Source organism: Canis lupus, chromosome 25 (assembly GCF_048164855.1).
Source record: "Canis lupus baileyi chromosome 25, mCanLup2.hap1, whole genome shotgun sequence".
Classification (NCBI taxonomy): domain Eukaryota; kingdom Metazoa; phylum Chordata; class Mammalia; order Carnivora; family Canidae; genus Canis; species Canis lupus.
This window is the reverse complement of record NC_132862.1, coordinates 34,204,774-34,228,423: the sequence shown is the minus strand read 5'-3', so window position 1 is coordinate 34,228,423 and position 23,650 is coordinate 34,204,774. Positions and strand designations below refer to the sequence as shown.

The following is a 23,650-nucleotide window of genomic DNA, read 5'->3' as shown; positions in this document are numbered from 1 at the left end:
GCTTATAAGAGCTTATTACATATCTGGGTGTCAATCTCTTTTTATTTTTCCTAATTGCACTTCATTGAGTTTCTTGAATGTGTATTAAATATCTTTTTATCAAATTTGATATGCTTCTCTCTCCCCTTTTCTGGGATTTCCTGTGTGTATATGTTGGTATTCTTGATGCTATTGCATAGATCTCTGAAGCTCTGTTCATTTTTTTTCAATCTTCTTTCTATGTTACTAAGATTGGGTAGTTTATATTTTCAGGTTCGCTGATTCTTTCTCCTGCCATCTCAAAACTGCTGTAGAAATGCTCCAGTGAATTTTTCATTTTATTTATTGTACTTTTCTTTTTTTTTTTTTTAAAGATTTTATTTATTTATTTATTCATGAGAGACACAGACAGAGGGAGAAGCAGGCTCCATGCAGGAAGCCCGATGTAGGACTTGATCCCAGGACCCCGGGATCACAACCTGAGCCAAAGGCAGATGCTCAACCACTGAGCCACTCAGACATCCCTATTGTACTTTTCAACTCCAGAATTTCTATTTATGAAGAATCCCTATTTGTAGATTCATTATTGCCATACCTTTTAATTCCTTCATTATGATTTTCTTTAGTTCTGTGAACTTATTATATATAATGAATGTTTTAAAATATTATTCGAATATAGCCAATATCCCTGGGGTACTCAGAGACAGTTTCTCGGTTGCTTTTTTTCTTGACTATGAGTCACAGTTCCCTGTTTCTTTGTATATCTTGTAATTTTCTCTTTTGAGAAATGGACATTTTAGATAGCATAATCTATCAGCTCTGAGTTCTGGTCTCCCCAGGATATTTCGTTGTTTTTGTTTTTTTTTTAAATAATACTTGACAATTAAAAATCGTATGTATTTAAGATGTACAATTTGATATACATATTCATTGTTCAGTAATCACAAGCTAATTAACATATCCTGTTCCTTTTTAATTTTTATTTATTTATTTTTAAAGATTTTATTTATTATTTGACCCAGAGGGAGAGAGTGAGCATAAGTAGGGGAGCGGCAGGCCCAGGGAGAGGGAGAAGCAGGCTCCCCACGGAGCAGGAAGCCTGATGTGGGGCTCAATCCCAGGACCTTGGGATCATGACCTGAGCTGAAGGACCCAACCAACTGAGCCACCCAGGCACCCCCATTGTTTTTTTGTTTAGTAACAGGTTTACTACACCTGTGGAGTCTCTTTCCTGGTATTTATGGCCATTGATGTCTTGCTTATTTTTTAAACTTTTTTAAGTCCATGTCCCTAGGCGTTGTCTCTATGTCTACATGGCTTATTAGTCAGCCAGTGATTAAACAGAGGTTATACTTAACCACCTTGATCCAGTAAGGTTTGTGTCATCTGTTAGTGGATCTGTGTGTGAGTACATAACACATTCAGAGTTCAGGCTGTTTTCAAGTCTCTCTATTTTTTATACTTTGCTGGACCCTTTTACCTCTCCTCTTGGCATCCACATAGCCTCAGTGTCAGCTAGGAGTGTGTAACTGGTTGAATCCTCTTGGGTCTTTGCTGTAAATGCAAGCAGCCTCAGCCAGGAATAAACCTGTACCAGCCATGACCACAACCTTGTGCTAGTAGAGCTTTTGGCCCTGCTCACTTGCCCATCTCTGAGATAGTCTATTTTACTGACCTCACTATTGGGCATGAGTGTTACCTACTACTCCACATCAAGTGAGCCTCTTCCTACTGCAATAGAAAAACTGCTTATTCTCATAACATGCCCCATTCTGGCACAACATCTGCTTCAACTGAGGCAGGAGGGATGGGAGAAGCCCTAGGTCCACATGCCACAGATTCCTACAATTCTTATTCATGATTATCTGTTTTTAGGCATAAATGCTTCTCAGATTATTGTATCCCTTTGGTTAATTTCTCAAACCTCAAAATGGTTTTTATGAATTTTGTTTAGCATTATAGCTGCTTTTTGTGGAGAGGATTTGTTGATAGCCTTATTTAGCTATAGCAAGAAGTCATACCTGACCCATCCACTTGCTTTTAATCTACCTATATGTTTATATTTAAACTGTTTTTTTTTTATAGCCACCATATAATTGAGTCTTGCTTTTTTATTCATGTTGAAAATCTGTTTTTTAAATGATATCTTTAGTCTTCTTACATTCAGTGCAATTTCGATTTCGATGTGGTTGGATTAAACTCTTCCATCTTACTGTTTTTTATTTGGTCCATCTGTTCTTTATTCCTTTAGCACCACTTTTTCTGTCTTTAGTATCGATAAAATCTGTTTATGAGCTAATTTTTATCTTTACTATTGGCTTATTATTGAAATCTTCAAAAAAAATTTTTTTGTGGTTGCCCTGGCATTTCTAATACACATCTTTAGTTAATTACCATTTCATATTTAGCATAGTTTTTATCACAGGAAGGTTTTATACTCCAATTTCCTTGTCATATTTTATGCTATTGTTTTTATACGTTTTTCTTTTACATATGCTATAAACCCACAATACATTTCTATTTTTGCTTTAGAACAGGGGCGGCAAACTTTTTCTGTAAAGGGCCTGATAGCAAGTATTTTAGGTGTTGTAGGCCATCTGGTCTTTGTCTCAACTACTCAACTCTGTCGTTGTGGTGTGAAAGCAGCCATAGACAATACATAAAAGAATGGGTGTTACTGTGTTCCAATGTAACTTTACTTACAAAAACAGGAAGTGGGTGAGATTTTGGCCCTTGAGCCATATTTTGTTGACCCATGCTTTAGACAATTATTTAGAACTATTAAAAATAATAAAAAAGGATATTTCATATTTACCTTTATTTCACCCATTTCTTGAGATCTTCATTTCTTTTTATAGATCCAAGTTTCTATTTGATATCATATTTCTTTTGCCTGAAGAGTTTCCTTGAATATTTCTTGTTGTCTGTACCTGTTGGTGAATTCTTTCAGTTTTTGTTGGTCCGAAAAAGCCTTTATTTCTCCTTAATTTTAAAAGATAATTCTTTTATGTATATATTTTTCCTCTCTGGCTACTTTCAAGATGTTCTCTTTTTTCTCTTTATCTTTTTTAAAAATTAAGATGTAATTTAGGGACGCCTGGGTGGCTCAGCGGGTGAGCGTCTGCCTTTGGCTCAGGACCTGATCCCGGATTCCCGGTATCGAGTCTTGCACTGGGCTCCTTGCATGGAGCCTGCTTCTCCTCCCTCTGCTTGTGTCTCTGCCTCTCTTTCTCTCTCTCTCATGAATAAATAAAATATTTATTTTAAAAAAGATGTAATTTAAATGTAGTAAAATTTACCTATTTTAACAAAAAGTTCTGTGAGTGTTGGTGTATCTGTATGGTGGTATAAGAACTTCAACAGTCAGGATATAAAATAGTTCCACTGTTCCCAGAAACACTTCCTATGTCTCTTTTTATACAGGTCAGTTCCTCTCTTCCCCTCAACCTCTATCATTGATCTATTTTCTGTCTGTATGGTTTTGATTTTTCTAGAATATCGCTTAAATGGAATCATAAGGTCTGAGTCTGGCTTCTGAGTCTGGCTTCTTTCACTTAGAACCACATGGATGTATCTCAAATGCATTAGGCTATCAGTAGTTTGTTCCTTTTTATTGTTGATCAGTATTCTATCTTATGAATCTACCATAGTTTGCCTATCAAGCTACTATAGCAACAGTTCTGTGGCCGAAACAATGTATGGCAGGATTGTTTTCCAGAAGGTTTAATAAACAAATTTGTAGTAAAACCAGAAGTGTCTGAACATACCAATTTTATAATATCCACTTTAACACTGGGCATTATTATTATTTTTTAAGATTTTATTTATTTATTCATGAGAGACAGAGAGAGAGACAGAGACACAGGCAGAGGGAGAAGCAGGCTCCAGGCAGGGAGCCTGACATGGGACTCGATCCTGGGTCTCCAGGATCACGCCCTGGGCTGAAGGCGGCGCTAAACCACTGAGCCACCTGGGCTGCAACACTGGGCATTATTTAAATTTTATTTTCTTCAACATGGAAATGTCTTTTATGCTGATTATGAAAGTAATATGTACTTATTTAAAAGTTGTGGAACAGTCTCTAGGGTAGAGTTACAGTTCCTTATGTAACATGATTTAGTGTTCCCAGCCCTCTGATCTAAAACTTGTAAGTACTCTATTTTGGCTCTTTTAGAGTGTGGCCCTGAGCACTGAACAGAGTATTCCAAGTGTGAACTAGATTTTCAGCCTTGCTCGGCATTCTCTATTTCTTTGAATGCAGCTCAGGTTTGAAGTTGCTTTTCTTGGCAGCCACAAGCAGTTGAGTCATATTGAATTATCTAAGACCCTAAAGTCTTGTTTCTTAAATTCCACATATGAATGAAATCATGCGGTATTTGTCTTTCTCTGACTTATTCTGCTTAGCATAACACCCTCTAGTTCCATCCATGTCATTGCAAATGGCAAGATTTCATTCTTTTTAATGGCTAAGTAATATTCCATTGTATGTATGTATGTATGTATGTATGTATGTATATACCACATCTTCTTTATCCATTCATCAGTCGATAGACTTCTGGGCTCTTTCCATATTTTGGCTATTGTGGACATTGCTGCTCTAGGGGAAGGGAAGGAATAATAAAATGAAAACAGAGAGGGAGGCAAACCATAAGAGACTCTTAACTATAGGGAACAAATGGAGAGTTGCTGGAGGGGAGATGGGTGGGAGGATGAGGTAACTGGGTGATGGGCATTAATGAGGGCACTTGATGTAACGAGCACTGGCTGTTATATGCAACTGATGAATCACTAAATTTTACCCCTGAAACTAATACTACACTATGTGTTAACTAACTTGAATTTAAATAAAATCTAAAGAAAGAAAACCCTAAGGTCTTTTTCACATGTATTAATGTTAAGCCATAGCTCCCTCATCCTGTATTTCTCCAGATAGTTTTTTTAGACCTCCAGTGAAAGACTTCACAATTATCTGTAGTTCAGTGTCAGATGTAGTCTGTGTTTCTAGCTTGTTGAGGCTTTTTTTGGACCCTTATGATTAACATACAATTGAGTGAGTCATTGAAAAATGTTTAGCAGATCAGAGAGCCAAAGGAGAGTTCATGCCACATCATAATCACTGGTTACCATGTGTTAGGAACATTTTTTTATTTTCTAATTTTTATTTAGTATTTTGAGAGATAAAGAGATTACCATCCTACATATAATTGCTGACAGGTAATGTTCGATATTGTAAAGTTTATTGACACTTATTTAGGTATCTTTTAATCAGCACTATTTTACCATGTATATCATTAATGTAGTATCTATTGTGGGATTGTGTGTATTACCACTATGTATATTTATTATTAGTGCTATTTAAAATGTTGAGGTGTTTTTTTCTGAGACTTTGAACCACATTGTGGACCACAATTCCAAAACATATAGTGGCAGCAACTAGAGAGTTGCTTCAATGACACCACTGAAGAGAGTAAAAATTCTTCTTTAAGACCTGTCTCAAACCTAAATTGATAGCAGTATCATTGCTGCTGCTAATGTAGATTGCATGAAATCACCAAAGAGTAACTGCTAGCCAGGAATAGTTAATATCTAAAAGCAAAAGAAATCTATATGTAAATAAAGAAGATAAAGTAAGTTTCATTGTGGCATCCATTGTTTACTATGAGCAGTAATAAATAGGCAAATTGGTAAAACCATTGTATCAGGCAATGTTCCGTAGTAATGCAGTGAGGAAAATAGGACAAAGTATGAAAAATTATGGAAAGGAAACCAGATTCATAAGGGGCACAAATGAGAAACGGTGAGTCATTTGGAAGTCTGGTACCAGTACCAGAGGAAGGCTAATATTAACATTGTGGCCAGATAGGCTTTATCTTTCTGCTTTCTTTCCATTTCCTGCCAATATACTGGAAGAGATTGAAACAGAATATCAAGGTGGCCCTACACATTAAACTTGTTAGATGGAAATGAAAAAAATGTTCCCAGCTATGAGCATAACTCCCTTTGGTTAAACAGCTAATCCATTCTTTTAGCAAGGTGAAGCCAATTCTCCTCCAACTTGCAGGAAATTCTGGCAAGAAGCTAGTGTGCTGTGACCTCTTTATTTTGGCTTTGTTTTATTCCTACTTTTGCTTTAGTAATACTCAGTGATTCCTAACTCCTTTCAACACCGGGACAGGACAAGGTTGTTAAGGCAGAGGATATGGGTTCAAATAGAAAGCATGTACAAAGTTAGTAACTATTCCCAGCCAGTTTTTTCTTAAGCCTATACAAATAAATACATTTTAGTGAACATTTTATAATTCTTTTAAATTAATTTTGCATACCTCTGCCAGAATCTTTTTTTATGCCTACTTCAAATTACATGATTCCTGCTTGGAGTGTTTGGTTATTCCATACAGCCTGCCTGTTTTGCTCCTCAGTTTGACCTGAGGATCTCAAGAAGTCATTATATCCTCCTCTCCCACTGCTTGCATGCATCTTGAGCTCTAAACCACAAACGAACTGCTTTAACAAAAGCTCTCCTACCTCCAAGTCTTTACCCAGGCTGTTCTGTCTGAAATGTGTCTCCTCCATTGTGGCCTACTAAAATCTTACCATCCTTTGATATTTTCAGTGTTCATTTGTTTAACAAATATTTGAGTGGCTACTGTGAACTGTAGGCATTGTTCTAGTAGGTGAGCCTCTAGCAAAATAAATCTTTGCTCTTACAGAGCATACTTTCTAACAGTTCACTCCACTGGGATGTAAACCCATCTCCTGCATTTTTTTTTTTTTTTTTTTTACTTTCTCTAAATTAACATGATACATCCTTATGCCAATCATGATGAGGAGAAAGAAGAAAGTAAGATGTTTGAAGTTTGCACTGTGGCTGGGCAGAGAACATTACAAATGCTCTTATTTTAAAAGTATGTATCCTAAGTGTAGAATGAAGCAAATATAACCAAGGATGGGCATAAAAGGGTAGTATGGACTTGTATGAATAATGTAAGGAAAAATAAAAAGTTATGTTCAGAGTAATGGCAGTAAGTAAATGTAGTCAGCTGCTTGTGCCAGATGAGGTCATGGTAATGTATGACAGAGCAGAACTATTTAACACCTCTTCTGTTTCCATATTTTCTGTCAAGAAGAAAGATAATTAACTGGAAGTGATAGAACAAAGGAGCAGCTAAAATTCTAGATGGAAGATGTTGTAAGTGCAACTGGTTGATTAAAATGCATTGTTTTCTGGTACTTATCTCATCTCTCCACTCTGTCCCTTCACCCTGTCCCCATCTCTCCAGCCAGAGAACTGAAAGAACCTGTAGATGAAGTTACTAGACTGTCATCTTTAATGAATTGTGGGAAACAGAAGAGGTGCCAGAAGCTTAGACATAAAAAGAAGTACAGTTGACCCTCGAGCAATGCAGGGGCTCGGGAGGCTAGCACCCTGCACAAATATCTGCATATAACTTTTAACTACTAATAACCTGTTATTGACCAGAAGCCTTACCAGTAACATAGCCAATTAACACCTACTTTGTATTCGTATTATATATTTTATCCTTAACATAAAGTAAGCTAGAGAAAAGAAAATGTTATTCCAATCATAATGAAAATACACTTATAGTGTATTATATATAGTGTACTATATAGAAAAAAATTAGCTTATAAGTGGACTCACATCATTCAAACCCATGTTCAAGATTCAACTGTATTTGCATTTTAAAAGGGAGGGGGTGCCTGTGTGGTGCAGGTGGTTAAGTGTCAGACCCTTGGTTTCAGCTCCAGTCATGATCTCAGGGGCATGGGATCCCAAGTCGGGCTGTGGCCTCAGCAAGGAGTCTACTTGAGATTCTCTCTCTCCCTCTCTCACTCATGTGTGCTCTCTGTCTCTCAAATAAATAAATCTTTTTAAAAAGGAAGGGGTGGGGCGATAATAAAATTCATCACTGTAACATTCCATACATTGGTTCCAACTTTGCACTTGAAAGGTCGCTCCCTTTTAAAATATTTATAGATTATTATTATGTCTCCATCAACCTTGTCTTTTGCAAACTCAAAAATTTTTAAGATTTACCCTTGAAAGGATCACAAGAAAGATGCTACAGGGTTCTGACTGTGACCTCTGTCTTATTCAACATTGTATCAATTGCCTTAGCTCCTACCAAGGAATTCTGAACATACTTGATATTCATTTAAAAATTTGTTTATTGACCTTAAATAAAAAGGTAGAGGCATATAAATTCAATTTGCAGATAAAAAGTTAGAATATCTAGCATGAATGACTGATGCAACGTTTCAGAATTATTAACAGACTTGAAGATGGGCTAAAACCACAAGGGCATTTAAAAGGAACAAATGTCAAGTCCTGTGTTTAGATTAAAAACAATCAATTGCATAAGAACTAGCTCAACAGTAATTCAGTGGAGGTGGGGAGGTCACTCTATACCTGTAAGAGTATTCTGGGTGTCATGTTTATGAAGATATTTATTAACTTGGTATGCCCTAAAGAGAGTGACCAGAAATTTTTTGTCAGGAAACTGTCATGTCATCTGCACTTGAAGCAGATAGGAATTTTAAGGTTGGAGAAGAGATGACCTAGAGGAACACATCTGTCTTGAGATTAAATGCCTGCTGAATGACTATAGAATAAGAACTGGTTTTGGGAAGTCCCAGTGATCAGAACTGAGACCAATGGGAAGAAGTTATTGGGAGGTAGTTTTGGTTTGATGTGAAGAATAAAGAGCTGTCTATAATCAATATAGTGATGATACTTTTTAAGTAATTATAATACATCAGTCAATGAGCTAAGAACTTTTCATGTAGCATCTCATATGTGCTCCTAGCAGCAGGCTTTTCATTGAGGTACTTTTTAGTACCTAACCAAACAGCTGTTCTTAACCTTGATCTGACTGGTCTCAAAAGTTTCTGCTCATAACCACTGCGCTGCCTGGCAAAGTAATGAACTCTCCATTACTACATGTGTTTAAGCAGAAGGATCCTCTTTTGTTACTTAGAATCAATTCTTGTAATTCAAAGGAGTGTGGAGGAACAGTGTGGCATGATGGGAAAACAGCACAGACTTTGGAGTTAGTTCAGGGATAGAAAATGTCACACATTGGCCATATGATCTTGGGCAAGTCAACCTCTCTGAGCCCTGTTTTCTTCCTCAATAAAATCAGGATATGGATATCTATCTCAGGGAGGATTAGTTTATGTGAGCAGCATGGCTTATGTGTAGCATGTATCTTGTACATATCAAGGGTTCAAAAATAATTGCTGTAATTGTGCAAAAACTCCTTCTAGCTTTAGCAATTATAATCATTGGACTTTGACTACCATCATCTTAACTTTGTATATTTCTCTCAGTATTTTTGTTTTTGAAGGAGGGGGAGAGGGAGAGTGGGGGGGGGGAGAGAGAGAGACACTTAAGCAGGCTCTACACCCAGTGTAGAGCCTGACATGGAGCTCAACCTCACAATTCTGAGATCATGACCTGAGCTGAAATCAAGAGGTGCTAACTGACGAGCCACCCAAGCACCTCATTCCTTTTGGTATTTTTTAACGCCAGGGCTACTTTACCTTTATAACAATACTTGCTAATACCCCAATTAGAACAGAGGCTTTGGCTGCTGGACTTTATTTTGTGTACAATTCTGTAAAGATGGAATGTGTATATTTTTTATTGTTTTTTTTTTCTCTTATTTACTTTTCTGATGGAAAATAGCAGTCACCTCCTAATTTGCTCCTGTCACCTTGGAAACCAAAATAAAAATAAGTAGGCCTTTGGGGCAGTCTGAGGGCTTCTTGTTACTAAAATACATAGGCATTAATCATGGAATTTATAATAACCATTTGGGTGACCTGGAGGACATCTGTTAGTTTTTCTGTTTCTTGACTGCCCAGGGAGTTGAAATTATTAAATAAGCAAGATGCTGTTGGATATGACACTAGTAGTTTTGCTCTTGAGGAGTTTACAACCTAGTAGAAAAGACAAAACACGATTAAGGTAAAGCCTAGGATTGTAGAAGCATAGCGTTTGTTGAATGCCTCTTTACCATGTACCAAGTGCTATGCCAGTTGCTGTCCATGTAGTTTCTTTTTTTAATCTTCACAACAATCCTATGAAGGAGGTATTAAATCATCCTCGTTTTGTAGATAAGAATGCTTCACTATAACAGTGATAGAGCTTAGACAACTTGTTCAGCTCCCACAGAGATTTAAAGTCAGATTGGTCATATTCCAAACACTCAGTTCTTTGCATCACACTGGAAGAGGTGGGCCATAGTCCTAGAAAACAACCATGTAGAGGAATTATTAATTGAGCTGGACCTAAAAGAACAGCCAGAAGTTTGGTGGGATGTGTTGACTTGGGTCAGGAGGGGTGGAGCAGGAATTCCTCAGGAGGAGGGGTAGTAGGACCAGAGTGGACCTGAGTATGCTGCTGTTGGGGAGCTGGGGTGGAGACAGTGAAAGCTGCTTGACCAAAGAGAAGGGTACATCTCAAGAAAGAGTAAGAAGGAATTTCAGAAAGCTAAATTGTGGCCACATCATAGATGCTCTTAAGAGCCAAGGAAAGGAATTTGGAGGTGATGCTGTAAGAAGTGATTATAGTTTTTTGTTTGTTGTGATAGGGAACAGAGTATTGACACACTGAAAGATGTGTGGGGGGGGGTCTTTTGATGATCAGTAGGGCAGTAGTCAGAGATGGGCACACCAATTTGGAGGCTGTTAGAATTTTCTGGTGATGAGCTGATGAAAGTCTGGATTGGTGTGATGACAGTGGAAGGAAGAACAAATTTGACATTTTCAAGGAAAAAATGACAGGACTTGACAGACTGAGTGCAGGAAATAAAGGAAAGGGAAAAGAGCTACAGAGTTGCTTGCTGGGAGGAGCAGAAAAATGGCAGAATTGGGAAGGGAGTGTTAAATTTAAAAATAAAACTGTCATTTTTATTACCAGTGAAAATGGTTTTATTCAAGAATATTAAAGAATTGCAATTTGGGATGAGCAACTATGGCAAAACTCTAGGCAGGCCAGGGAAACAAAGGAGAGGACAGCTCTTTTATAATGGGAAGTGGGGGGCGGAGTGGGGAGGGCTGTTATAAACAAAAAGTATTGGCAGAAACTGAGAGTTTGAAGTGTAGCAGCTTTGCATTGGCCAAATGACAGTCTCTCACTGGGTGGGCTTTTGTGGGCAAGGAGAAAATATTTCTTCCTCCTGCTAGGGTAGTAAAGTACAGTTTTCTTCCCATTGGGGTTACAAAGTATGTCTCTTCCTATTGGGATCTGCAATTAATGGTAGGGTGAGAGATCTCCCTTCTGGCTCTTGATTCCATTATTTTTTTTTAAGATTTTATTTATTTATTCATAGAGAGAGAGAGAGAGAGAGAGAGGCAGAGACACAGGCAGAGGGAGAAGCGGCTCCATGCAGAGAGCCCGAGGTGGGACTCGATCCAGGGGCTCCAGGATCATGCCCTGGGCTGTAGGCGGCGCTAAACCGCTGCACCACCAGGGCTGCCCCCATTATTATTTTTTAATGTAAGCTCTGTGCCCAATATGGGGCTTGAACTCTGACTCTAAGATTTAAGAGTACATGCTCTAACAATTGAGCCAGCCAGGCACCCCTGATTCCATTTTAAATTAAGTTTCCATTTATTAATTTTCACAGGAAAATACTTTTTTAAATTGACCCTGCACAACCATAGCTAGCAGGTGGAGTCATTTCAGAGCTGTACACTGAACATTCCCTGGCCTAGCACCAGTAATAATGTGCTGCTCTTGTCATGGAGAAGAACTCTTAAGAAGGTGGAGCTGGGGATGAAGTGAGGCATAGGGAGTGTGGTACCAAGTAGAAGGGGGGTAGGTGTTCTTCAAAGTTTGCTGTTTTCCTGACTTGATTTGCTGTGGGTCCATTGAGTGCAGTATCATAGTCATGGCAAATGCCTCTATGCTGATGTGCTCAAACACAGATGTAATATTTTATACAAGGCAAGCTAAAAATCAGGGGGGAGGGGATGCCTGGGTGGCTCAACAGTTGAACGTCTGCCTTCAGCACAGGATGTTTGTTTTTTTTTGTTTTTAATTTTTTTTTTTTATTTATGATAGTCACAGAGAGAGAGAGAGAGAGAGAGAGAGAGAGAGGGAGGCAGAGACATAGGCAGAGGGAGAAGCAGGCTCCATGCACCGGGAGCCTGATGTGGGATTCGATCCCGGGTCTCCAGGACCGCGCCCTGGGCCAAAGGCAGGCGCCAAACCGCTGCGCCACCCAGGGATCCCTTCAGCACAGGATGTGATCCTGGAATTCCAGGCTCGAGTCCCACATTGGGCTCCCTGCGTGAAGCCTGCTTCTCCCTCTGCCTGTGTCTCTGCCTCCCTGTGTGTCTCTCTCATGAATAAATAAATAAAATATTTAAAAAAATAAAAATAAAATAAAAATCTGGGATGAGAGTTGAGGTGAAGAGATTATGGATCTCCATGGTATTATGTTACCGAACATGCCAAGGCCCAGTTCATCCTTCTGGGTCTGTATTTTTAAACAGTGTGATTGCTCATATGAATGTATGGTACTCCTGTTGGAAATTGCTACCCTCATTTAGAAGCCATTAACCTTTATATTGATAAAATAATGTTCTCAAGTGAGCCTGTGAAATCTGTGCTGAACAGCTGCAGCCCTTCCAGAACACTAACTTAAAAAAGTGCTCGTCATACTTTCTGAAAATCAAAAGCATGTGGGTGGGATGAAGTCACCTGAGCAATTTTCTATAATTACAATGTTCAAGGCCTTTTCCTTTGTCTTTTTCAGGCTGACTTAACACATGCACACACATGCACGCACGTGTACATACCCCAGAGGCACAAACATGATTTTCTTATTTTTCTCTCTAGATTTTTTGCACTATTTTTGTCAAATAGTTGTAGTTCCCTAAGAAAGTATATGCTTTCTTCTTCCTCAACTAGTTTGATACTTTGTGTCTCTGAGGACTTTGGAACCCCCCCCCGCCGAAAAGGAGCTCCCTAAAGACTTCTGAGCCCCGAGCGACCCTTCTGAAAGTTTGTCTGGATGCTTTGGATCTAAACTGACTTCTCTAGGGTAGCACTGGAAACTCCCAAGTGTCACGACACCCTAGATGAACAACCAGGAAAATGTTAGACTCCTCACACGGCTTCTGTATGTGATCAGGTTTCTCAGTGCCATCTTGGTTAGCAAATACTGGAATTAGAATTGTTCCTCATGCCTAGGACCAGCCCACACTGGGAATTAACTCCCGCATTCTGATAACTAAGGTCTGTCTGCTGCTAATGTTCCCTGAAAGAAGGTGAATAGGGAATAATATTGTTTCCATTTGTGCCTTCTAAATTAAGAGGATTGAAACAGAAAACGTTTCAGAGAAGACTTCATAAGGGAGGATTAGTACCTGACATAGTTCAGGAGTTCCATCATAGTTGGACGCATATTAAGAATACCAGCACCAGTTTTTCCAATAAGCTAACTGAAAATCTGAATTTTAGCTTATTTTATGTGTGGAGTAAAATTGTTGGCTTTTGAAAATTATCATGTAGTGCTTTACCAAAGTGATGTTAAACATGAAGTAGTATAATATATCTGTCATACTATTTTAATAGTCACTAATTTTTCTTCTTCTTTTTTCTTCTTTCCTAAGTAAGAAATTCTTCCCCTGCAATAGAATTTGGGGCTCACATCTTCAGCTCCTTCTTGTCACTGAAAGTGGAGGTATCTTTTTCAGGAAGGTTAAAATTATTAATTTCTCTCCTTATGTTACCATTTTCCTTTCTGGCAACAGAGGCAATGCATAGTATAGTCTTCCTGAAGGTATTTGAAAAGATCTTGGTATACATGTATAGTTCCTTGGGCGGTAGAAATGAGGTGCCATGTTACTCGTTTCAGAAGATACACTAATGCATCAAAAACGAGTGACAGGAAAAACAAACTGCAGTTAGTAATCTTATTGCTTCAAAATGAGCAAACGTTTTGGGAGAGTGAGTTCTCGCTGGACATCACTAAATAAGAATGAGTTGATGTCACACTTGGCAAGAAGCAACTCTTAATTTTTTTTCTATACAAATAGTACAACATGGGGAGGAGGGACTGCGGGCAAAGGGTAAAGAATTATGGGGGAAAATAAGCGAGAGAAGGAATGTAAGAATGAGTTGCTTGCTACAAAAGAATTACTGTGATATAAAAGCCATGTTTGTTTTATCAAGAGGAATCTGAGCTGGAACGTGAACTGATGAAGGGGAGAGATGTTTACCGGTCTCCTGCACTCACTCCGAGGCTGTTGTGTGCTGATCCCTGTGGAGGGTTGTGTAACTGCCTTGACTCACTTTCAGGGAAAAATGGCCTCTGTAGCTGTTTTGGCTATCACAGTGATGCATCAAGTATAAGTGAAGAAGTCCCTAGAACATCATGATATCAAACCCAAAACATAGTTATTTTAATTAGGATTTCCAAACACTTAGAAGGTAATAATAGCACTGAATTATGTGCCACCACCAACCTCCCCCTTCCCAGAATTCTTTGCAGTATTTGGAGTTTGGACAACCTAATGGCCGATTTTACATATTCTCTAAAAGCCAGAAAATGTCAAAGTTAGCAAAATATTTAGTGAAATTAGCTGGAGTTATCTTCCCAGTGATTATCTATATGGTCCAGTGTTTCATAACAAGAGTGGACTAGTGGGTTGCTGCCACTACTGGCATTTTGGGTGGACCAGTCTTCATTATGTGGGACTGCTCTGTTTATTGGAGGATGATTAACATCCCTTTCTGCTAAATACCAGTAGTACCCTCAATCTCTGACAGCCAGAGAGGCCCTTATCTTCCACATCCCTTCCTCACCCCAGGGCAGAACGAAGACCCCATATGTGCTTTACTGTTTTATTAAGCAGCACAATTTTCCTTCTTACTGTTTGTTTTGCATAAAGTTCTTAGAAAGTCTTAGAAGTTGTGCATTTATAATATAGTATAGGCTTCATTCAGAATAGATTTCATTAAAAAACATTATTAGAAAGATAGATGGCAGGGAAGGACATTGCCAGGAGAGAAAAGAGTGAGATGGCAATGTCGTCTTTAACCCATTATTGTTCCTCCAGATCCCTATTTCTACGGGTGGTTCGTCTTTCTCTGAGAGGCAGCAAATATGTCCCCAAAAGTAGAGACAAGCATAGGAGATAAAGTAGAGGGAGAAAAAAATAAAGTAGGGGCAGATAACAGGACAGAGGAACATGGGGGAAGAGGCACATGTGAAGAAAAGATGTGGATTGTGATATAAAGATGTAAGACATGGAGATAACGAAAGGTGATAGCAAAGAAAACTGGAGATTTCACATGGCATTGTTAAGCTCACAACATTGGTATTTCTGGGACAATTTTGCATATTACAAATCTAGAATTTCCAGGGAGAAAAACTCATCTGGGATAATTAAATCAGTTAACGACTTCCACATGCATGTCGAATTACAGTACTTACTGTCCCTTCATAGGTTTGAGTTTTTAAGCCTTACCTTCAAAAGACTCTGTGTCCTTCTAGGTACTTAGCTGGCAATTTAGGTACTGTCAGCTGTTGCTTTCGCTATAGGTTTCATGGTGTCAACAGCCATTTTCCTTAGCTTTAGTTTTAGTTCACTGAGTCACTAACCAAAAGTGACATATTTTTCCATTCATCTGGACTTTCCAAAAATAAGACAGCTCTTTATTGGAAAAGCTAAGCATAAATGCTAAAATATTAGCATACAAATTAACCAGATTAAATGTTATTAAACAAGAAGTGCAAACAGAAGAGTCTTGAGAGGGCAGCCTGGGTGGCTCAGCGGTTTAGCACCGCCTTCAGCCCAGGATGTGATCCTGGAGATCCAGGATCGAGTCCCACGTCAGGCTTCTTGCAGGGAGCCTGCTTCTCCCTCTGCCTGTGTCTCTGCCTCTCTCTGTGTGTTTCCCATGAATAAATGAATAAAATCTTTAAAAAAAAAGAGTTTTGAGAAATAGGAACTCAAATCTCACTCCTCTTTATTATCAGTCACTGCTTAACTTAAAACTTTGGTTTTGCACCAAAGCTCAATTAATTGAATATAAGAACATTGCTTTTAATGCTTCCCAAACCTTTTAAATTAGTTTTGAAGACATTGAGTTGCATGCATATCACTAGGTTTTTAGTCTTCAAACACTCTGCTTGTCTGTCTTGGATGGAAGTCTTGTTTTTGTCACAGGTTATCTTTCTGAGCAGCCAGCCAGTGTGTCACTCCTTCCCTAATTGCCTAGAATTGTCTAGCTTTGCTAACTCTTAGCATGAGTAGAAATTACTTCAGTACCATATGGCTAAAGAATACATGTTTTCCTGAATAGCCCCTAAGGTGGCCGAGGATGGAATTGTGGTGGTGTCATAACCCTCTGTGGGAAGCGGAACCATAGCTTCCAACAGGCTCGCAAAGGTTCTCAAACCTAAAAGACTTTAAGAACTACTGCTGTGGATAACATTGTCCTCAATAGAGATTGCCTAAATTTTCTTTTCATTTGGAATATCTCAGCATATACCAAAAATATCAATCACTTGAGTCTTGATTACCAACTTTGTCAGATTTTAATATTTTGCCATATTTGTATCAGTTTTGTGGGGTTTTTTTGCCTCCAGAGGAAAAACATTTCAAATAACTTAAAGCTCCCTCACTACCTTTTGTGGCCTTCCCTAATATTCCCTCTCTTCTGCTTCAGAGGGAATAAATGATCTGACTGGTGTTCATCCTGGCAATTTAGGCATTTTTTTCATAGCTTTGCCTTCTACTACATCTTTATGTAACTCTAAGCAGAATCTAATTTTTTATGTGTTTTGACTTTATATAAATTGCATTGTTATATGGATTCTCTATATATACTTCTATAACTTTTCTTTTTTCTTTTTTCAGTTTATACTTTTGAGATTTTATTACCTGTGCTGATGTATACCTCGTTTTCACTGCTGTATTGTATTCCATTAAATGACTGTTTCATAGCTTATTTATTCACTGTCCTGTTAATGTTTGAGTTATTTCAAATTTTTTCACTATTAAACAGTTTTTTAGTGGGCGTGCTTGTACATGTCTCCTTGTGCACATGTATGAAAGTTTTCTTTAGGGTATGTAACTAGGAATAAATTGCTATTTAGTAGAGGACATATATTTTCAGCTTTACTAGATACTGTCCAATTATTCTTCAAAGTGAGTATGCTGATTTATATCCTTAGTAGCTGTGTATGAGAGTTCCTGTTTTTCCACATCCTCAATAAAACTGATAGTGTCCCAGCTGTTCCTTGTTTACTGATTAATTTAAAGACAGCAGTGTGCATAGCAACCATCTCAAACAAGGTCAGATGCAAACCTATTTTTTTATATTGGGCTTCCTCCTTTAAAGGAATTGTTGCTTTCAGAGTTACAGATTCAAGAATATAGCTTTAAAAAAAATTTTTAGTAAATATTTTTAAAAATATTTATTTTTTGAAATAGTATCTCTTTTTTACAATCATAAAATTAAAATATTATTTTGGATAATTTGGAAGAGATTTACAAAAAAGAAAACTAAAAATTCCACCACTTGGATATAGCTTTGTTAACATTTTGCTAGGTACTTCCTTCTGGTGTAAACATATGATACATAGTCACTCTGCATTTACAATCATGCTGAATTTGTCATTTATCACAATCTCACTTAAAATTGTATTTCCCATGTCACTGAATATTATTTGAAAACACCATTTAATAGCTGCATAACATTTCTTTGTATAAATGTGCTATAATTTATTCTCCCCTTGGAGGACATTTTAATATTAAAATACTGTATTAAACATTCTTGGTATATAAATTTTCTGAGTTACAGCTTGTTTCTTTGAGATAGATTTCTAGAAGTCAGTAAATATTTATGGAATTAGATTGACTAGATTATAAGCAGGGCATCCAGAGAAGAAAAAAAAAAAAACAGTCAAAAGAGAGGAAAACAGCACATGTTTTGGGGGCAGGGGGAGAGCACCAGATTTATTAATTTAACATCTCTTATTTGAATTGAGTGGCAAATCTGTTTCTTACCTGAATTTGGGGAGCCTTCCCTTATTAGGGACCATGTTAGAGGTGAACTTTATCCTACCATAAACACTAGAGAGTTGGTTGTACATTATAGTGTTCAAAACTTATAGAATCTTAGAATTGGAAGGAATTTTTATTTTTGTTTTTTAAAGATTTTATTTATTTGAGGGAGAGAGAGGGAGCATGTATGCAGAGGAAGGAGAAGCAGACTCCCTGCTGAGCAGGGAGCCTGTCGTGGGGCTCAATCCCAGGGTCCTGGGATCATGACCTGAGATGAAGGCAGACACTTAACTAACTGAGCCACCCAGGTATCCCTGGAAGGAATGTTTAATGTTCTGTCATTCTAGTTGCTAAGTCCCTGAGCTGAGTGTATTTTATGGAATATTTCATTAAAGTAGACTTCTACCCTTGACTTCTTTAATATCTAATCCCACACAGTTCATTGTCATACAAGGCAATTTGCTCCTTTATTGGACAGTTTTGATTAGTTGAGTGTGGTTCTTTTACTTAAACCCAAAGATTTCCTGTAACTTTCATTTGCTTTTTTTTTTTTTTTTTTTTAAGATTTTGTTTATCCATTTGAGAGAGAGAAAGCATGAGTAGGGGAAGGAGGAGAGGGATAAGCAGGCTCCCCTCTGAGTCAGGGAGTAGGACTCCGGGCTGGATCCCAGGACCCTGCGATCATGACCTGAGACGAAGGCAGACAACGCTTAACTGACTGAGCTACCCAGGTGCCCCTTAATATGTTCTTTTAATGAAAGGCCTCCTAAAAATAATTCTGGGGCTATTTTATCTTTACATGTTCATCTATTAGCTCCTAATTACATGAAAACAAACATATGTTTGACCTACTTTTAGTCTTTACTTTCTTCCAAGGTACAACTTAACCTTTGTAGTAAAAATTTCATATATGAACACAGGCAAGATAGAAAGCTTTGCATATATTTGTATAGGTGGTGGACAGAAAAATTCTGGAGTGTCTGTAGAATATAGTTCTCATTTTATTACTATTTATTAGGAGTTGCATATAAGCAGTGATTTTAGTATACACAATCCCACTTTTCTGCTAATAATAACAATCTTTTTCTTCCCATCTGTGTCTCTTTCTTTCCTTTCTTTCTTTCTTTCTTTCTTTTCTTTTTTGTTTTTTTTGCACAGAGGTGTCAACATATATTTTCTCCCTTATTCTCTGTCTAACTTCTTAGGGTATACATTTTCCTTTTGGCAGATAAGGATCAGAGAGGTTTAAAGACTTTTCCTGTCACACAGCTGTTAAAGATAGAGCCAGCATTTCTTTTCTTTTCTTTTCTTTTTTTTTTTTTTTTGAGCCAGCATTTAAATTCAGGTCTAATTCTAAAATTTTGTATTTAACCGGCTTGCCCATCTGTCTCTCTAACTTATATTAATTTCAGAATAAAATCAGATGTATTTCTGTTCAAAAGATTTTCACGTATTTGGGTATCTCAGTGAGTGTATCCCATTGATAGCATGTATGTCACTTTTGGAGTTGTATTGCTTTTGCTTGCTTCCTTTTCATGCAGTTCCTCTTGGTTTGGTTTGGACACCCCAAAAATTTTCTTCCCCTGATTGCCCATCTCTCCCTATGCCCTATAGGGCTCCTTCCTGTTTCTGGGGAAACTGAAGCACAGAATGAGAACAGAGTAACAAATGATCACATAATTTTTTTTCAGAATATTATCAACTGATATGTTCCATAAAGGAGGATGTTTTCACAGCTGTGTGCTTTAGGGATAGTGGGAAAAGTTTGAATTTTTATTGCGTGACTATCTTCTACAACAAAGGCATATGCCTGATGGACTTGGAATGTGGAAACCTGTTCTGCAGTCAGCCTGTGATAGGGATCTTTGTGGTTATGGGCACATTGGGATTCAGATATGTTATCTCTGTGAACTTCAGACCAAGGGTCAGAGAACCAAGGAGTGGACTTGCTGAATATATGATTTAATTACCCTAGATCAATCAAGTTTTACTTGATGATGACGGGATATATTGTGTGTGTATTTTTATGTAGTTGCTAGGGGAAGGGAACAAAGTTTAATCCTTGGTTTTGTTGACCTTTGGTATCACTTTTATCTTGTAGTTTCATATAAAACTGCCTTTGCCAAATTTTCAAAAGGCTGCAGTCAAGTGATTTACAGATAAAGCCTCATTCACTACTTGCATAAGAAGAGCCCATATCTTCAGATATGGGTGACGTAAGTTTACTTTAGAGACAGGAATGAGTTCATTTCTTTGGAGAGATATGAACAGAATGTCTCTTGCTCTGACGAGAAATAAATTTAAATCAGGACCTTGCTTAGAGAAAATGGAATGGAATAATTGAGCACTTAAGCCTTCAGAAGTTACAGTTCCTAAGCCAAGGCCCAGGGGGACACCTATTGTGTGTTGTTGAACTCATCCAGATCTGAATATTCCTCAGTAGTACATACGAAACAGCAAACAACTATGGTGAACTACTTTGTGTATGGCAACAAGGTGCTTATGTGCCTTGAGTCTTTCAGAGACAAAAGTACATGATTCCTTCTTCCCTCAAGGACCTTACCAGGTAACTGTGGACAAAACAGGAATGTTGATAATAATACACAAAAAGATGCTATGGTAAGTGCCAGAAATGAACCTTCTACTAAATATATTCCAGAGATCTAGCCCATAAAAAGTACGATTCAGTTATAAATGAGCTATGTTGCTGCTGAAAACATTTTGATTCCAAAGTATAATCAAATCTCAAGTAAGCAAAACTATCTTAAGCATAAGTTAAGAGGAAAATGGCATTTTAAATTAATTATTCAGGTAAGTTGACAAATTATGGACACTAGAATTTCAAGAGTTGGCAACTCTAGCTCTTACGGTTTGGCTACTGTATTATCTCTCTTAAATTATAGTAATACTTATGTCACCAAAAATCGTTAATATACAGCATTTTTTCTGTTAACTCCAGTACATATTTCCATCATATGATTTGTTGTCATGATTATTGTTACTATTACTCTACTTACTGTGTGTAGGGGATAATAAAATCTGCCTTTTAAAATCATCCTGACAGATAAGATAAAATATGTAACATGGAACACAGGGCTTATGGCTAAGAGAATGTCATCACTAATGTTAGCTATTGTTTTTCTTACTCATGAAATAAAATGCTTTATACGGTACCTGATACAAAGTTGTATTTTAGTAGATTATAGCAATATGTGGCTTATTGTTTACCAAGGCCTTTAACATGTGAAAATGTGTCAAGGAAACCTAACTCAAAATTGGAGTCAGGAAATCACGGAGGGTGGACTCTTATACCGCTCGTACCATTCATCATAACTTTCGTAGTACAGCAGGAAGAAGGAAGATTTTCTCTGAAAAGAGCAAGCTGCCTTTGCTTGCAGCCAGTGAGAAATCACTACCTCTTCAACCACCTGCAGCCAATAAGGAGCCACCTCCACTTTGGACTCTCATTTTTCCCCAGTGAACTTTTGTTCAAAACAAGTCCTCCCAACTTCTCTTTTTTCTTCATCTTTTTCATAAAAAGATGCTCTCCTCCTTTGTTGCCCAGACTTGCCCATGGTTCACCATAGTTTGCTTGTCCCAAATTGTAGTTCCTCTGTTAATTCCCTAATAAGCTCGATTTTGCTGGCTGAATCACTTACCTTTTTTCTTTTAAAAGGTTGACAACCATATAGTATCTTATTTAATTCTCTCCGCTACCTTCAAGGTTTATAGTATTACCCCTCTTTCACTAATAGAGAAATGGAGGCTAAATGTATCAGTCAGATTTGATGGCTGATTTAAGCATACAAAGAATTCACTGGAATGAATAGCGGACAGAATCTCTAGAAGAGCTCTAGAATCAGATTTTGAGCCACCTACCTAAGCATAATGGCCAAAATCATGCTACAGAACTTAACCCATTGACGTCACTATTGTTGTCATGGCCAAACACTTGACACACCCTGTACTACAAACAGTGCTGGCTGGCATTGTAGACTGAACTTTGTCATTGGTTCTCCTTCTGTTGCTGCCTCAAATGATTTTTCCGGAAACTCCTGTCACCAGGCAATGCACTTTGTAGAAGGTCCCTGTTTTGCAACACTTGCTCCCCATTTAGAGTAGGGAGTAGATGAAGAGATTGGTGTAACTTCTGTCCTGTGCTTGTATTCCAGCTGCAGGGCAGGTGGGGAAAAAGTCCTTGGTTCTTCAGCTTCTCTATATAACAGGCAAATAATCTCCCATACGTATCACTTGCTTTATCACAGCTCCTTGGGTCTTAATGCTCTGTATATAGAAGGAATATTCCAGATTTCCTGCTAATTGTGTGTAAGTGGAGTAGAAATTGAGATTGTTTTCTTTATTAGTACACTTCATGTGTGGAAAATCAGGGTTTTTTTTTTTTTTTCTAAAATCCATCTTGTTCTTAGTAATTATCTTATCAATCAACAGAATTGCCATGATATTTTAAGCTGTTAACAAGTGAGAACTTTCCATTTGATCAGGCTGTTTTCTCCAGTATAAACATCCATTATCCATACATTATCTGTATTTCCCATTCTCCATTGGAGTGCAGGGTAAACCTACAGAAAGACAATTCCTATGAGCAGCAAAGTTGTGGCATTGATATGTCAGATTTCTTTTTGGTTGTGTCCTTTGCTTACTATATCATTTGTTTTTATTTCAAGTGAATCTGTGATTCATCTTTCTGAAAACTTCAGAAAGAAAACTTTCAGGTCCCCAATGTGATTTTCTCTTGACTCTAAAGATAGCCTCCCCTCTTTCATAGTCAGCCTTGGTGTGCCTTGCAGTCTCTGTTTTTAAGAAGTTGTGTATACTTCAAACCACTCTAAGTAGCGTTATGTATTAAATGCCAATTTCTGAAAGAACACTTTCAGTTCCTCAAGCAAACTCTTTTAGAAAGGGAAGGATTGTTTGGTCCTCCAAACAACCATCCTCATTTTGTCTGGAAAGCTGCAGTCTCAGGGTGTTAATATTCTGTGAATGGAGAACACCAGGGTGTGGTGAAGACTAGCTTCCAAATCGCAGAGAGGACTCACTCAGGTCCTCCGTTTTAACAGGCTGGCATTGGTACCTCTGGACAAGTGAGACAGCATGGCTTTCTGTATTCATCTCTCAGTGTTGAAAGGTCGTGACTTCTGAACTAGGAATGTTTGTAGTAGACTGCATTTCTTTTATTTTCATACACAGAGTAAGGGTTTTCTGAATTTAAACATACTTTCTGCAAATAATTTTAAATTAGTCTTGGTCCTGTCATAAAAAAAAAAAAACACCCTAGTATAGCAGTATAGAATAATACTTTATCTTCCTCCTCATAGAAACATGAAAATTTCAAAGTTTAGACCTGAAAGAAAACGTGGTTCAACTCAGTTTTCAGAGAAGGAAATAAGATTTATTTTTCTCTTGGTTTATTTTAGATTTTGTTCCCTACTGACCACTTTTTTTTTTTTTTTTTTTGGCTGCTTTATTAGAAGGGTACCATTTCGAGAGTTATGATTTGGTGGCATTAAGTATATTCACATTGTTGTACAACATTACCACTATCCTTTGCCATCATTCCTAATTGAAACTTAGAAATCCATTAAACAGTAACTTCCTGTTCCTC

The 23,650-nt window shown here is 37.7% G+C and overlaps 1 protein-coding gene and 1 long non-coding RNA gene across 9 annotated transcripts in view; one reads left to right on the top strand and one right to left on the bottom strand.

Moving 5' to 3' along the window:
• Positions 1-23,650, top strand: part of BORCS5 (BLOC-1 related complex subunit 5) — a 110,148-nt gene that overhangs the window by 38,471 nt on the left and 48,027 nt on the right. The gene's annotated exons all lie outside the window — the stretch shown is intronic.
• On the bottom strand, positions 1,165-23,646 carry LOC140617478 (uncharacterized). Its single transcript, XR_012017703.1, has 2 exons — positions 21,687-23,646; positions 1,165-10,248 (listed from the first exon to the last, which is right to left on the bottom strand). It is a non-coding gene; the product is annotated as an uncharacterized lncRNA (long non-coding RNA).